Below are 17,906 nucleotides of genomic sequence, written 5' to 3' on the forward strand. Positions count from 1 at the left end.
TAGAGGTTATGCCGAGGCTGCCTCCGTTGAAAGTGAAATGACGTGAATTGAGGTGAATTGTACGGCCAAGCCCTGTGCAGTTCCCGGGTTAACAGTTGGTTTTCACCGGGAGGCCAAGCTCATGGGGAGAGGTGCCTATACTAGGGTGTGTAAGTGAAAGGTTAACGGTTGATGATCCGCATACTGAGTTACGATTATTCGGGGTTTATCCCTGACGGATGTAATCAAATGCGGTGGCACAAGTGTGCAACCTCTGCAGAGTGTAAACCTATTCGAATAGCCGCGTCCGCGGTCATGGATAGTTGGAAAGGCCATATTGTTTCCGTCATCAGAATTTATATCTTATGACTTGTGAATTTGAACTCGAACGGTGACTTTGAATTTGAATCACAACAGAGTTGTGGGAATGACCCTAATGTTCCCACTTGAGTTAATTAGCACATGAGGAGTTGTTTACTAAAATGTTTCTAAACTAAAATTGGCTTTATGCAAATAACCTTAGAGCTTAGAACACTCTCAATAGCAATGTTAGTACTTACATTAGTATTAGTTTGCGAGTACTTGAAAGTAATCACGGCTTTGTCCCTGGCTATTCAAATGGCCAGACTATGAAGCCGAGCAACAGTACGAGGATGACGACCAGCAGGACACCGGCGTTTAAGACAACCAAGGAAACAAAAGACATCGTGCTGGACCCGGCTTACCCTGAGCGCACCGTTCGTATTGGTGCCGGTCTCGATGAAGCATAGGAAAGCGCGCTCGTTAACTTCCTCCGTGAGAATCGGAATATCTTCGCCTGGTCTACTGATGACTTGGTAGGTGTTCCGAGGGAGTTGGCTGAGCACTCTCTGAATGTCCGGAAGGATGCGAAGCCGGTAAGACAGCCGTTGCGCCGGTTTGCTGAAGACAGGAGAAAGATCATTGGAGAAGAGGTGACAAAGTTGTTAGTTGCCGGTTTCATCGTGGAGGTACTGCATACTGAGTGGCTAGCCAATCCGGTGCTGGTCGAGAAGAAAAAAGAGGAGAACCTTGAGGCAAAAGCTCCAAAGGTGTGGCGCATGTGCATCGACTACACCAACTTGAACAAGGCTTGTCCGAAACATCCTTTCCCTTTACCCCGGATCGATCAAGTGATTGATTCCACTGCTAGATGTGAACTGCTGTCGTTCCTGGATGCCTATTCCGGTTTCCACCAAATTCCCTTGAAAAAGGAAGATCAAATAAAAACTGCGTTTATCACCCCGCACGGGGCTTATTGCTATGTTACTATGTCTTTCGGTTTGCGCAACGCTGGTGCAACGTACCAGCACTGCATGCAAAAGTGTTTGTTTGATCAAATCGGTAAAAATGTGCAAGTCTGTGTGGATGACATTGTGATAAAAACGAAGGTCAAGGAGACCTTGATCGATGATTTAAGGCAAACATTTGATAACCTAAGAAGATTCCGGATGAAACTCAAACTGGCAAAATGCACCTTCGGTGTGCCAGCCGGTAAGTTGCTTGGCTTTCTCGTGTCTAGCCGGGCCATTGAGGTTAATCCGGTAAAGATCCGGGCCATAGAAAGAATGGCAATACCGCAAGAGCTCAAAGATGTGCAAAAATTTACCGGAAGCTTGGCATCGCTAAGCCGGTTCATAAGCAGGTTGGGGGAAAAGGCCCTACCGCTCTGTGCTTTGATGAAAAAGTCTGATACCTTTGTCTAGACCCCTCAGGCAGACGCAGCGTTCAAAGAGCTAAAGACAATGCTAGCCACTACGCCGATATTGGCTTCGCCTCTAGAAAGAGAGCCCATGCTGTTGTACATAGCGGCAACAAACCGGGTTGTGAGTGTGGTAGTTGTGGTTGAAAGAGAAGAGGAAGGAAAAACCGTGCAGAGACCGGTATACTACCTGAGCGAGGTGCTCTCCCTCTCCAAACAAAACTACCCTCACTTCCAGAAAATAACCTATGGCGTGTTCATGGCCGCCACAAAGCTCAAGCACTAATTTGAAGAGCATCCCATGAAGGTAGTGAGCGAGGCACCAATTTCCGATATCATGGGAAACAAGGATGCTAGCGGCAGGATTGCCAAATGGGCAATTCAGGTATCACCATATGTACCGGAGTACGAAAGGAGAGACGCCATAAAATCACAAGCTTTAGCTGATTTCTTGGTTGATTGGGCGGAAATGCAATACAAACCGCCAGAACACAAGGTAGAGTACTGGAAGATGCACTTTGATTGATCCAAGCTCAAAGAAGGTCTAGGCGCCGGTGTGGTGCTTACTTCGCCTAAGGGAGATCATCTCCGATACGTTTTGCAAACGCACTTGAGAGCATCAAACAATGTTGCTGAGTACGAAGCTTTGATCCATCGGCTCAAGGTCGCAAAAGAAATCGGTGCGCACCGGATCATTTGCTATGGAGATTCAGATTTTGTGGTGCAGCAGTGTTCCGGAGATTGGGACGCAATAGATGCCAACATGGCCTCATACCGGTTTCACGTGCAGAAGATTGTCGGCTTCTTCGAAGGTTGTGAGTTTCACCATGTGCCCCGCGCGGAAAATGAAGCCGCGGATACTCTCTCTAAGCTAGGTTCCTCCCGGCAGGAAATTCCTCCCAGAGTGGCTTTGGCTCACCTAAGGACTCCATCGATCAAACCGAGTCCGGAATCAGAGTCAATTTTTGTACCGGAATCGCATGTTGTGCCAATGGACATTGATGAAGGAAACCTGTGGATTGTTCCGGAAAACCCGGGGACTGCAGTGTCAAAACCGGAAGAAGCTATGCTGGTGGACAATATGGAGGTAGACGTACCGATGTTCCAAGTTCGGGAAGCACCAACTTGGGTTGAACCTATTAAGGAATTCCTGATCAACGGCATCTTGCCGGTTGACGAAAATGAGTCAAGAAGGATCCAGAGAAGGTCCAAGGCATACACTATCATCAATGGTGTGGTATACAAAAGAAGTGTTACCGGTATCCTCCAGAGATGTGTGGAACCGGAAGAGGGAAAAGAAATGCTGGTAGAGATTCATCAAGGAGAATGTGAACACCATGCCTCATCAAGGGCCCTGGTGGCAAAAGTGTTCCGGCATGGGTTCTATTGGCCCACAGCTCTTGAAAACGCTGAGGATTTGGTGCAAAAGTGAAACGTCTGCCAGCGGTACGCCAAGAAAAATCATACTCCAGCATCCGGCCTTAAAACTATACCATTGACATGGCCATTTGCTGTTTGGTGCCTTGACATGGTAGGTCCATTTAAAACCGCAAGGGGCAACATGACACATGTGCTAGTAATGGTGGATAAGTTCACCAAATGGCTGGAAGTGAAGCCTATCGCAAAGTGTGATGGGCATACGGCTGTGAAATTCTTAAAAGATGTGATCTTGCGGTATGGATACCCGCATAGCATCATCACTGACAATGGCACAAACCTTGCTCAAGGTGAGTTCAAAAGGTTTTGTGAGGATAACAATATCTGATTGGACTTGTGCTCCGTCGCACACCCGCAAGGCAATGGCCAGGTTGAAAGGACAAACGCCCTGGTGCTTTCCGGTATCAAGCCAAGGCTGATTGAACCGCTTGAAAAGTCGTCAGGATGTTGGCTAGATGAGCTACCATCCATGCTGTGGAGCATCCGGACGACGCCGAATCGGTCTACCGGATACACTCCATTTTTCATGGTTTATGGGGCAGAAGCTGTAATCCCAACCGATATCATTCATGATTCACCAAGCGTTCAACTCTATACCGAAGAAGAGGTAAAAGAGGCCCGAGAAAATGATGTGGACTTGCTAGAGGAAGCAAGAGAGCTGGCTTTGGCAAGAACAGCCATATACCAGCAGAACCTCAGACGCTATCATAGCCGGAAGGTTAACCCGAGGGTGTTCCGGGAGGGAGATCTGGTGTTACGCCTAGTGCAGCGCACTGAGGGACGCCACAAGCTCTCACCCCCATGGGAAGGACCTTTCATTGTGAGCAAAGCTCTGCACAATGATGCCTACTACTTAATCGACGCACAGGAATCGAAGAAAGGCAAGGCGGACAGGTCTGGAGAAGAAACCAAGCGCCCATGGAACATAGCACTACTGCGTCCTTTCTATTCCCGAAGTTGTGCTGTAAGAAGTTCCTTTTTGTACCTTAAGTACTATGAATAAAGATGCTGGCACCTCGAATGAATCTCGGGGACTGCCTCTACCGAAAATTGCATGTAATGTGTTTATTTTTTTCAGTTTACCGGTTGCTTGGTGAACATTTTTTCTTTTTGGTTTAGTAACGTGCTAAACCTACCAGAGTCTTCGACTATGCTGTTGTCCGCAGACCGGCTTCATGGAAAGCAAGATAAACCGGTAGGAACTAAGCACGTGAAACACGAAGAGGATGAATGGGAACAATCAATCCGGAAAAGTTTAACTAACCCTGGTTATACCGGTTTTTTGTGAAAAATTTCGAATTTTTTCTAAGTTCGAGAAAATTCTTGCTTGGCAAAAGAACTTTGTGACTCGTACGCGAAAAAACCCAAAGAGGTAGGCAGAGGAAAAGGAAAAGAACCAAGTGTGCATCGGATTGGATGCCGAAACAATTCCGGAATCTTCACAGTGCAAGATCAAAGCAAACGATATGCAAAATGCTAAGTTAGCACATAAAACTTAACTTAAATACTTACCGGTAAACAGATACCGGCATAAGCATAATTGTTGTAGCACAAAGCAAAAGAAATGCTAAGTTTTATCTTACATCATAAACCCCGGCATACCGGGGTAGAATTTAACAAGTTTGAAATTTTAAGGCAATAGGCGAAGGGCACAAGATAACAAGTTCAGGCAATGGGGAGCTGAGCACCGGCCTCAGGAGCTTCCGGGGGAGCAGCGCCTTCTCCGACTCTTTCTTCTTCCTCCTCCTTGATGTCTTCCTCGTCGTCAGAGAGCGCATCTTTGACTTCGGGAGGGGGAGGGATGAAGGTGCGGAAGGGGGCGAACTCCGCAATCCGGTAGGCACGATCCTGGCGCTTGGCGGTCAAGACCGGATCCATGTCTGTGGGTGCTTCGTCACGAACGGCGTGAAAGGCATCCAGATCCAGATCTTCATACTAGGAGAAAGCGACGCGCAGTGCCGCATCTGCTCCGGCACGAGCCGCAGAGCATCTCCATTCTCGGATCCTCCGGCAGGCGTCCTTGAGACGGGCAGAGAGAAGCGTTACGCTCTCCGGCACAGCATCCTCGGGCCATAGCACCTTCCAGATTTCCTTGGCATGATCTGGCAGATCAACCAGGTGCCGGTCCACGGCGCGCATATGCTGAACCCAGGAGGAGAGCGCGACCAGGTGGTCATATGCGTCCCAGGGAAGCTCCCGGTCGCGGAAAGACAGCTCTGTCCTGCGCTCTTCCACCTTCTGGCAGGCGTACACCTGGGAGTCCAGAAAGATCCCTACAAGAAAATAAAGAGGATAAGGACACACTACCGGATGACATAAGCTTATAAGCAGTAAAGGGAAAGAAGAAAGGCTTACTGAGGAGCAGCGTGTCAGTTTGTACGACCAACCGGTCATAGTCTTTCTGCTCCATCATAAGGGCGGCAACCTGGTTTTCAGCCAGCTCCCGTGGCTTGCTCTGATCCTCCCGAGCCTTGGTCTGCTCCTCCAGCTCAGCCCGCAGCACCGTGGTGGAGTTTGTGTACTCCTCCAAGGATTCGTTCAGCTTGGCCTCCGCTGCCGCGCGGACCTTCTCGAGTTCCCGGGAATGCCGGGATTCGACCGCCCTGAGTTGTGCCTTGAGCTCAGAGAAATTGTTCCTCTGAACATCCAGAGCTTGCTGATGCTCCTTGGCGAGCCGCTCCTTTTCAGATGCAGGTCGGAAGGGAAAGCGTTAACAGAAAAATAACTCCGGCAAAATGGAAGGACGCAAGGCAACCGGAAAAGAAATGATACCTTGGAGCGCGGCAACCTGGGAAGACAGGGCCTCGATGGTGGCTTCCGGGACAGCTGGAGTGTAGAAAATTTTGTAAGTACCTAAAGGAAGAAGCAACCGGTAAAAAGAAGCCGGAGACAAAAAGCTAACCTTGGCATTTGCTGTGGGCTTCCGAAAGCTCCCGGTGCTCCCACATCAGCTCCTCAAAGAGCTGCTTCCGGGTGTTCGCCGTGCTCTGTTCAAATTGAAAAATTGTCGGTAAGAAAGATGCCAGCAAGGAGAAGAGTTTCGCGCTAAGTGCGGCGCTCTCAACCTGAAACTCGGGGACTGGCTATGCCGTTTTTTTGTGTTTCTAGCAAAGTTTTGCGCTGAGAGCTGCGCTCTCAACCCGAAACTCGGGGACTGGGCGGATATACATAATCTTCAAAATTTTGGAAAGAAAAGATTTCGGCAGAAATGTAAGAAAGTTGAAGTTGTGTGGCTTACCGTCACGTTGCTGCTGGCATCGTGCCAGGCGTTGTCAAACTCGATGGCCGTGCGCCGCAGCCGGCTAAAGTGTTGGACGGTGCTGTGGGGGCCGGAAGGGTCGACCATCGGGAGCTTGTCCTTGCCAAGGCCCCGCGTCGCCGGCGTCAAATCCGCCCGATTCTACTTCTCAGCGTAATCGAGCAGATGGCCCAGCTCGGTTCCTTGGCGTTGGAACTCCGTAATCCGGCCAAGTTGGGCGGAGGCCGCCTCAGAGGCCACCACGGCGGCACGCCCAGTATGCAGAACCATCGTCCGCGAACCGGGAGACGGATCTGCGGCCGTAGTCTCTGGCGGCGTAGGCTTGGCAGAAGCCGGCTTCCCGATGGAGGTTGCCGGAGGAGGAGTTGGCGTAGACTTGGCAGGCTCAGGAGCTTCCGGAGCGTCCTTCGCCGGAGAGGAGCTGGCTGGCCCGGAAGACTCCGGCACGGCCTTGGAGGGGGAGGAAGAGTCCTTCTTCTGCTTCGGGGCGGGAGGAACCAGAGGTTCCGCCTGCCCGGCTTCTTCGGTGCCGGCGCCGGTGGTGCTGGCGCCGGTGTCCTGGGCTTCTGGAGGGGAGACAAAGTCCCCCTCCGCGCGGTGATCAGAAGGTTTTGGTTGCCCCCGACGAACCTGTCTGCACCTGCGGGCCCACGCTTACATCATTGGCATCGTATGATTAAACATCAGCACGCGCACTTCCCTCCGTTTTCGATGCCGACAGGGGGGCGCGCGCCCTGAACTTGTGTTGCCCCCCAGAGGGGAGGCAGAAGGGTTGTCGGCACCAGATGGTACCGGACTTTGTGGAGGAGGAGGGGAGCCCTTGGCGGTGTCCCCTGAGGCCTCCGGCTTCATGCCCGAGCCGCTCTTGGAGATCTTCAAGGGAGGCCTGGAAAGATGAAAAAGGAGAAAAGTTCATAAAGGCAACCGGAAAAGGAGAATCCAAAAACAAAAGAAAATCTGGAAGCAAAAAGACTCCAGAGTCAAAAGAAGTAAAAGCAGAAACTCACCCGGTAGCCACCGGCATCTCCCGTTTCCGGTAGCGCTTGGCGGTCACCGTCTTCCCAGCGATCTCAATCCGGGAGCGCTTGGCCGGAGGGATCTCGCTGGAGCCGGCCTCAGGCGTGGGCGCCTTCTTCTTGCGGCTCTCGGAGGCGAGCTTCTCCATAAACTCGGCCCCGCACTCGGCCTGAAGCGGGGTGGCGCGCTCCACAACCTGTGGGTTGGTGTTGGCTGAAGGAGCGGCTACAGAGAGATGTGATACATGAGAAAACGGAAAAAGAAAGATACATCCAGTATCGTAACCTCATCGCCAGAACCGGAGTCCTTGCCAGAAAAGTTACCGGGACGCGAAGCCTGGGAACGGCTCATCTTGCTCTTGGTCGAGATCACGTAAGGATCCGGATCAACCTTGTCCAGATTGCGCCTCTGGAAAGGAGCACGCACCTCCTCAGCGATGCGAGGGAAGCATTCGCAGGCCTGAAAAAGAGGAGAATCGATTAGTTATGCGTTGAAAAGTTACCAGAAAACAACCCAGATTACTCGGTTTCTTACTTCAGCTGTTGGAGGGTTCATGGCGCTAAGAGGAAGCAGGCCCCATTTCCAGTCCAAGGGCATGTCCGTGTTACAAATTTTCCTGGCCTTGAGCGCTACATCCTCTGAGCTCAAGGCCAAGCCGGTGATCTTTGTAGGATCACGGGGGGGCGCACATCTGGTTCATCTTGTGAGCTCGGCGCTGGAGAGGAAGCACCCGGCGTGAGATAAACGCACGGATGATATCGTCGGAGCAGATCCTCGTGTCCTTCTTGAGTCTCTCCAGGAACCGGACTATCCGGTTAGTCCTGATATGGTTGGTCCCCGAATGGAAGCCCCAGTTGGTCTTGCTGGGCGTCGCCGGATTAAAAGCCGGCAAGTTGATGAAATCTGAGGAACCTTTGTTCCTCACATAGAAGAAAGTCTCCTGCTAGGCCCGGCAAGAATCCAGGCCGGAGAACTTGAAGAACGGGCTCCCTTGGCGGGAACCCATGATGCTGGACCCGCACCGCACTACAGGTTTGGGCTTGGGGATGTTTTTGCCTTGGACCGAGTTGATCCGAAGGCAGAAGAAGCGAGCGAAAGCTTCTTTGGTGGGAAGGAGGCCAACATAGGCCTCCATGAAAGAAACATAGCAAGAGAGGTAGAAGATGGCGTTGCCAGGAAGATGGTGGGGTTGGAGTTTGTAAAAGTCAAGGAATTGACGAAAGAAATCGGAGGCAGGGAGGCCGTAGCCGCGCTCAAAATGAGAAACGAAAACAACAAACTCTACCGGCTCGGGCTCAGGTTCCACCTCGTCACGAGGAATCCGGCAAGATACCTATGCCGGTATCCTTCGGGAGCGGTACAGCCAGTCGATGTCTTTCTGGGTCATGTCGGAGCCTTTCCAAGCTCCCCGAGTGATATTGGTCAGGTCCACGCCGGAATCTTGGAGGGCAGCTGGCTTCTTGGCCCTGTTTAGAACTAGAATCCGGAACAGATGAGTTAGCTCCCATCCGGTCCGGCTCGGCTTCAGACCTACTGGAAGATTGACTGTGGCGGCTGCTGCTGGAAGACCCGGAAAGATACAGCTCGGTTGACATTTGGTAAAAGATGCTGGATGCTACTCACAAACAACTTTCCCAAGTCCTAGCCTCGTACGAAGATCTACGAAAAGGGGAAAAAGCAAGAAAAAGTGGAGATAAATATCCTAGCGCCCCAAGAACTGAAATGCCAAGACAAGCAAGAAGATATTGGGATTTAGAGACTAACCAGTGGCGGCGGAGACGTTGGCGAAGAAGATTGCCGGAGGAGCGATGGGCTTGCGGTCGTCGGAGAAGGCAGGTGGCGTAGGCGTGCAGAGGGTGCCTGCGGGAACCCGAGGCTACAGCAGGCGAAGAACTTCGAGGATCCTCACTGCGGCGGACAGTCCCCTGTGCAGCACGAGCAACGGCTGGACTTCGTCGGAGTAGTACTTCGGCGGAGAAAGGCGACGGCGGAAGCGCAGAGGGCAAGATGCTCAGAGCGCAAGGAGAAAGGGGGCAAATGCGAGAAGAAGAAGGAACCGCTACCCCCTTAAATAGGGAGAGCGGGTAGTGGGGCCGAAAACCGTTGGGCCGCGGCGGTTCAGTTTGTGGGCCGCCACCTGGCGCGCGGATACACGCGCGGAAAGTAAAAGACACAGGGAGGGCCACACGGATCCAGAACGGCCGCGCGGATCCGGTGCAGCGCCATAAATGCTGGCACAGAAGACGAACCGAAGTGACCAGTGACACTGTCGCGCGCTAGGCACAGTGCACATGTCGCTGACAAGCACGGTACTCGAGATATTCTCGACTTCGTCAAGGAGAGGTTTAATGACAAGAGATGCCGGAGAAAACCGGTATAGATGCATAAGTTCGGCAAGGACGCCGAAGAGTTTGATCCGAATTCCGGAAGGGTGAAACTGGTACCTTAAGAAAGGAAAACCTGGCATGGTCCGTTGGATAGGATCCACCGGACTATACCAGCTTCGGGGACTAATGTTGGGGGGATGACCCCCGGTATGCCAAAGGCATGCCAAACCGGATGGTTTAGGCCATCAAAGTACCGGTTTAAAGTTTGTTCCGGATAGTAGAAGTTGATTCAGAGAATCATACCGGTATCCCAAGGAGGGGATACCGGAACTTGCTAAGAGCGTACCGGAATAACCGGAACAGGCTACACTGTAGCATGTCGGCAAAGACCAGTCAAAGATGCTCTCCAGAGCTAGAAGACAAAGATGAGCGAAGCACTTCAGCTTTAATCGAAGCCATGACGCCAAAGGCAGAGGATGACGTAAAAGGTGCCGGAGGATGTCACGGCTTCTGATTAAAGCCATACCGGCATCACCAGTAGCCAAAGTAGCTTTGTAAAGTAGTTTGTCTAGTCAAAGATCCCATTAGGGTTTCTGGGGTTCCTTCCCTTGTAAGCCACCCTCTCCCCTATATAAGGAGAGGGGGCACAACCCTTCGCGGGCACGTTAGGTTGCATTACACATCTTGTAGACAGAAACTTGTAAGCACTTGTTATGAAGAAATAGAGAGATCTAGTGTTGTTCTTGTTCTTGAGTTCATCATCTTCTTCCTTCGGCCAATGCCAAGTTCTTGAGGAATCCATCCGGAAACCTCTCCATCTATAACAAAAACCCTCCCTCGAATCCTCTAGCGTCCATTCGGCCCCAAGATAAGTCATCCCATGGCATCTGTCTGTTCACCACGACGACAGAATACAATCTACTGCAATCATTGTTCTCTACTGTTCTTTGCAAACAAACATCATTTTCCACACCATACGTTTAATCCGTTGTTTACAGCAAGCCGGTGAGATTGAAAACCTCACTGTTAAGTTGGGGAAAAGTATTTTGATTGTGTTATGCAGGTTCCACGTTGGCGCCGGAATCCTTGGTGTTGCGCCGCACTACACTCCGTCACCAACAACCTTCACATGCTCCTTGACTCCTACTAGTTCGATAAACCTTGGTTTCTTACTGAGGGAAACTTGCTGCTGTACGCATCACACCTTCCACTTGGGGTTCCCAACGGGCGTGTGCTTTACGCATCAACAGCATTCCACAGCCGCATGAGTTTCAAAATAGCTTTCAGCTCATTGACCAACTCATGCGGATCGTGGTGCTCAAAACGTTTTTGAAGATCGGCTTCCAGACTGCATAGGATGGCACACTGAACTTGAGAGTACCGAGTTTTCCGAGTCTCGTAAACATTCTTTACTTCATCGGTTTCAGTTTCTGCAGGTGGGGCACCTAGCGGTGCATCGAGCACATATTGTAGGTTTCCACCAGCGAGGAAAATCCTCACATGACGGAACCAGTCGGTGAAGTACTATTGTTGCTCTTAAGCTTTTCTTTCTCTAGGAACTGGTTAAAATTGATTGATGGGGACGCCGTGATCTACAACATATATTTGCAATAGTTTAGACTAAGTTTATGACAAATTGAGTTCAAATTTTAATTCAACAAAATTAAAATCTAGGTGAACTCCCACTCAAAACAATATCCCTCGAAGTGTCTTAGTGATCACACGAACCAAATCCACCACACCAAGTCCGATCATCACGAGACAAGTTGTAACTTCAATGGCGAACACTCAAAGTGTTCATCATATCAATCATATGATTCATGCTCTACCTTCTGGTATCCCGTGTTCCGAGACCATGTCTGTACATGCTAGGCTCGTCAAGGCAACCTTAGTATCCGCGTGTGCAAATCTGGCTTGCACCCGTTGTATGCACATGTTGAATCTATCACACCCGATCATCACGTGATGCTTCGAAATGACAAGTCTTCGCAACGGTGCTACTAAGGATGAACACTTTATTATCTTGATATTTTAGTGAGAGGGATCATCTTATAATGCTACCGTCGCGATCTAAGCAAAATAAGATGCATAAAAGGATTAACATCACATGCAATTCATATGTGATATGATATGGCCCCTTTGTCTTTGTGCCTTTGATCTTCATCTCCAAAGCACGGACATGATCTCCATCATCAACGGGCATGATCTCCATCATCGTCGGCGTAGCGCCAAGGTCAATGGCGCCGTCTTCATGATTGTTCTCCCATGTAGCAACTATTACAACTTCTTTGAAATACTACTCAACATGAAATTTAAAGACAACCATAAGGCTCCTGCCGGTTGCCACAATACAATAATGATCATCTCATACATATTCATCATCACATTATGGCCATATCACATCACCAAACCCTGCAAAAACAAGTTAGACGTCTCTATTTTGGTTTGTATATTTTACGTGGTTTAGGGTTTTCGAGTAAGATCCAATCTACCTACGAACATGAACCACAACGGTGATACTAGTGTTGTCAATAGAAGAGTAAATTGTATCTTCACTATAGTAGGAGAGACAAACACCCGCAAAGCCACTTATGCAATACAAGTTGCATGTCGAGCGTGGAGCAAATCTCATGAACGCGGTCATGTAAAGTTTGCCCGAGCCGCTTCATCCCACTATGCCACAAAGATGCAAAGTACTCAAACTAAAGACAACAAAGCATCAACGCCCACAAAACAATTGTGTTCTACTCGTGCAACCAATCTATGCATAGACACGGCTCTGATACCACTGTAGGGATTCGTAGCATAGAAAACAAAAAACTTCCTACCGCGAGAACGAAATCCAAGCCAAGATGCAATCTAGAAGATGGTAGCAACGAGGGGATGAAGAGACCAACCCTTGAAGATTTCCAAAACCTACGAGATTAGATCTCGTTGTTGCAGAAGATGATCACTTGCCGCTTTCAAAAGCGCGTAGAAGATCTTGACGGTGCCACAATCGGGCAACACCTCCGTACTCGGTCAGACGTTCGGTGTTGATGAAGACGATGTCCTTCTCCCCGTTCCAGCGGGCAGCGGAAGTAGTAGATCCTCCTTGGAATCCCGGCAGCACGACGGCGTGGTGGCGGTGGTGATGGAGATCTCCGGTAGAGCTTCGCTAAAGCGTATGCGGGAGAGGTGGTGGAGGAGGGCGGCTAGGGTTTGGGGATAGGGGGCGCCGGCCACTAAGGGGTGCGGCCAACTAGGGCTTGGTGTGGCCGGCCCCCTCCCCTTGTCCCTCTTTTTATAGGTGGAACCCCCAAGAGTTGGTCTACAAGTCTTCGAATAAGACCCCAACCCAAATCCTTCCATATGGTGGGAAACCTACCCAACGTGGGATTCCCACTCAAGGTGGGATTCCCACCTTTCCTTGGAGGGGTTGGCCGGCCACCAAGGTGGAGTCCACCTGGGACTCCACCCCCTTAGGGTTGGCCGGCCATTCTAGGTGGAGTCCCTTCGGGACTCCGCCTTCCATAGTGATTTCTTCCGGACTTTTCTAGAACCTTCTAGAACCTTCCATAAATGCACCTGATCATTTTAAAACTTATAAAATGACTTCCTATATAAGAATCTTATTCTCTGAACCATTCCGGAACTCCTCGTGATGTCCTGGATCCCATCCGAGACTCCGAACAAAACTTCGAACTCCATTCCATATTCCATATCTACTAATACGACATCAAACCTTAAGTGTGTCACCCTACGGTTCGCGAACTATGCAGACATGGTTGAGACCTCTCTCCGACCAATAACCAATAGCGGGATCTGGAGATCCATAATGGCTCCCACATATTCAACAATGACTTAGTGATCGAATGAACCATTCACATACGATACCGATTCCCTTTGTCACGCGATATTTTACTTGTCCTAGGTTTGATCATTGGTATCTCTATACCTTGTTCAACCTCGTCTCCTGACAAGTACTCTTTACTCGTCCGAGGTTTGAACTATTAGAGAACATTCCACCGAGAGGGCCCAGAGTATATCTATCCGTCATCGGGATGGACAAATCACACTATTGATCCATATGCTTCAACTCATACTTTCCGGATACTTAATCCCACCTTCATAACCACCCATTTACGCAGTGGCGTTTGATGTAATCAAAGTAACCTTCCGGTATAAGTGATTTACATGATCTCATGGTCGAAAGGACTAGGTAACTATGTATCGAAAGCTTATAGCAAATGTACTTAATGACCTAATCTAATGCTACGCTAAATTGGGTGTGTCCATTACATCATTCACATAATGATATAACCTTGTTATTAATAACATCCAATGTTCATGATCACGAAACTATGATCATCTATTAATCAACAAGCTAGTTATATAAGAGGCTTACTAGGGACTCCTTGTTGTTTACATAACACACATGTATCGATGTTTCGGTTAATACAATTATAGCATGGTATATAAACATTTATCATAAACACAAAGATATATAATAACCACTTTATTATTGCCTCTTGGGCATATCTCCAATAGATTCCATCGTTACCCCGGAGTTCTGATAATCGCTCTTCATGTCCTTTTCCTCGGTGTAGAATGTGTAGCCTTTGATATCGTATGCCTGAAATGTCATCAGGTTGTGTTCGGCGCCCTGTGACAGGGCGAATATGAGTTTTTCTTCCACAGAAGAATCCTCGTCTATAGGGTACGTCAGCATCTTGTCCTTGAACCACCACGTGAAGTTGATTTGTGCTCTTTGATTATATCTCCGTCCGTCCTCTGTTGGCACTGGTCATTGTATGTCTTTGCGATGAAGGTTTTGTGCTCTACCACCCAAGGATCGACCACGTCAATGTGTTGTAGCGCGACTAGTTTTGCTCTTTCAAAGTCGGTGATTCTACCCTTGAAGTCGACACGCATTTCACGGCTACTCTCGCGGTGACCCCATCCAGCGAGCTTCCCGAGGTGCCTGTTTACGGGCAGACCAACGGGGTTATCGATTTCTAGATAACTCGTGTAGAAGGAGATGCACTCTTCGGTCAGAAAGCCCTTGGCTATGCTTATTTTCTGGCGCCGTTGCCGGGGAGGTAAGGTAAAAGGTATTCACATCCTCCGACTACTAAGCTATTTCCTAGCACGTTTGCCGGTGTGTGAGTGCTCGAAGCTATTTCCTTTAGATTCTGCAATTGTATCTTTTTGTTTCTTGTTTTTATTTTCACTAGTTAGGCTTAATGGAAAACAACAAAAATATTAGAGATCATTATAGTATCTATCTTGAGTTAGGACATGAGGTGTTTGAAGAGAAAATTAAAAAAACCTATGGAACTTTATATGCATGCTAATGGCAATGTTATTAGTATGAATGCTTTGAACACCATTGTTTCTAATGCTATGGAAAATTCTAAGCTTGGGGAAGCTGGTTTTGATGAGCATGATATTTTTAGTCCCCCAAGCATGGAGGAGAAAATTTACTTTGATGATACTTTACCTCCTATATATGATGATTACAATGATGACTATCATATTTTCAGTCCACCTACTATTGAGGAGAAATTTAATTATGATTACAATATGCCTCCTATATATGATGATTATGGTGATGAGAATAATAATGATAGCTATTTTATTGAATTTGCTCCCACTACAATTAATAGTAATGACTATGCTTATGTGGAGAATAATAATTTTATGCATGTAGCTCATGATAAGAATGTTTCATGTGATAGTTATATTGTTGAGTTTGTTCATGATGCTACTAAAAATCTTTATGAGAGAGGACAAGATGGTTGTAGGGATTTTCATGTTACTAAAACACTTCTCTTTTTGCTGAAAATCTTGAAGTTGCGCTTGTCTTGTTTTCCTATGCTTATTGCATTATGCTTACATGACTTGTTTATTTACAAGATACCTTTTCATAGGAAGTGGGTTAGACTTAAAAGTGTTTCTTATTTGCTTTTGATGCTCTCTTTTGCTTCAACTCTTATTTCTTGCGAGAGCATCATTAAAATTACTGAGCCCATCTTAATGGCTATAAAGAAAGCACTTCTTGGGAGATAACCCATGTTTTTATTTTGCTACTGTTTTGTTGTGTCTTGGAAGTTGTTACTACTGTAGCAACCTCTCATTATCATTTTTATTTCGTTTTTGTGCCAAGTAAAGTCTTTGATAGAAAGTTGATACTAGATTTGGATTTCTGCACAGAAAAAACAGATTTTTAACTGTAACAAATTTGAGTTGTTCTCTCTGTAGAAAAATCTAAAAATCTTGGAAAACTTCATGAGTAATCCTCAGATATGTACGCAACTTTCATTCAACTGGAGCTTTTCCATCTGAGCATGTTAAGTGCCTCGAAAAAATTCGTCTTTATGGACTGTTCTGTTTTGACAGATTCTGCCTTTTATTTCGCATTGCCTCTTTTACTGTGTTTGAGTGGGTTTCTTTGCTCCATTAAATTTCAGTAACCTTGGGTAATGTCCAGAAGAGTTGGGAATGATTGTGTCCTTGCTGAACATGTGAATTTTTGATTATGCATTAACACTCTAATGAGATTGCTTTGAGTTTGGTGTGAAGGAAGTTTTCAAGGATCAAGAGAGGAGGATGATATAATATGATCAAGAAGAGTAAAAAGTCTAAGCTTGGGGATGCCCCCGTGGTTCATCCCTGCATATTTCGAGAAGACTCAAGCGTCTAAGCTTGGGGATGCCCAAGGCATCCCCTTCTTCATCAACAACTTATCAGGTCACCTCTAGTGAAACTATATTTTAATTCCGTCACATCTTATGCACTTTACTTGGAGCGTCTGTGTGCTTTTATTTCCGTTTTCTTATTTTCATTCTCTGATAAATCGGATCCTAGCATGCTTGTGTGGGAGAGAGACACGCTCCACTTTTTCATTTGAACACTTGTGTTCTTTGTTTTACTTTAATATTCATGGCAAAAGCTGAAAGCCGCTGCACTTATTGCTATTTGGTTGGAAACAGAAAATGCTTCATGTGGTAGTTGGTATATTGTCTTGAATAATTTGATACTTGGCAATTGTTTTGAGCTCTCAAGTAGATCATGTTTAAGCTCTTGCATCATGTAGTTTAAACCTATTAGTGGAGAACTACCATAGAGCTTGTTGAAATTTGGTTTGCATGATTGAACTCTCTAAGGTCTAGATATTTTCTGGTAAAGTGTTTGAGCAACAAGGAAGACAGTGTAGAGTCTTATAATGCTTGCAATATGTTCTTATGTAAGTTTTGCTGTACCGGTTCATACTTGTGTTTGTTTCAAACAACCTTGCTAGCCAAAGCCTTGTACTGAGAGGGAATGCTTCTCGTGCATACAAAACCTTGAGCCAAAACCTATGCCATTCGTGTCCACCATAACTACCTACTATGTGGTATTTTTCTGCCATTCCAAGTAAATACTTCATGTGCTACATTTAAACAATTCAAAACTTTATTACTCCTTATTTGTGTCAATGTTTTATAGCTCATGAGGAAGTATGTGGTGTTTTATCTTTCAATCTTGTTGGGCGGACTTTCACCAATGGACTAGTGGCACATCCGCTTATCCAATAATTTTGCGAAAAGAGCTGGCAACGGGGTTCCCAGCCCCAATTAATTAACTTTCATTAATAATTCTCTTCACATGTTTTGCCCTGATTCGTCAGTAAGCAACTTAATTTTGCAAATAGACACTCCTCCATGGTATGTGAAATGTTGGAAGGCACCCGAGGATTCATTTAGCCATGGCTTGTGAAAGAAAAAGGTTGGGAGGAGTGTCATCCATAAATAAAACTAAAGTACATGTGTAAACAAAAGAGAAGAGGGATGATCTACCTTGCTGGTAGAGATAACGTCCTTCATGGGAGCCGCTCTTTGAAAGTCTATTTGACAAGGGGGTTAGAGTGCCCACTACCATTTGTTGACAACAACAAACACCTATCAAAACTTTACTTTTGTGCTCTCTATATGATTTTAAAACTTGAAAAGCTCTAGCACATGAATTAATCCCTGCTTCCCTCTGCGAAGGGCCTTTATTTTACTTTATGTTGAGTCAGTTTACCTACTTCCTTCTATCTTATAAGAAAACACTTGTGTCAACTGTGTGCATTGATTCTTACATACTTGCTTATTTGCACTCATCATATTACTTTGTGTTGACAATTATCCATGAGATATACATG

Source organism: Lolium perenne, chromosome 3, assembly GCF_019359855.2.
Source record: "Lolium perenne isolate Kyuss_39 chromosome 3, Kyuss_2.0, whole genome shotgun sequence".
Taxonomy (NCBI): domain Eukaryota; kingdom Viridiplantae; phylum Streptophyta; class Magnoliopsida; order Poales; family Poaceae; genus Lolium; species Lolium perenne.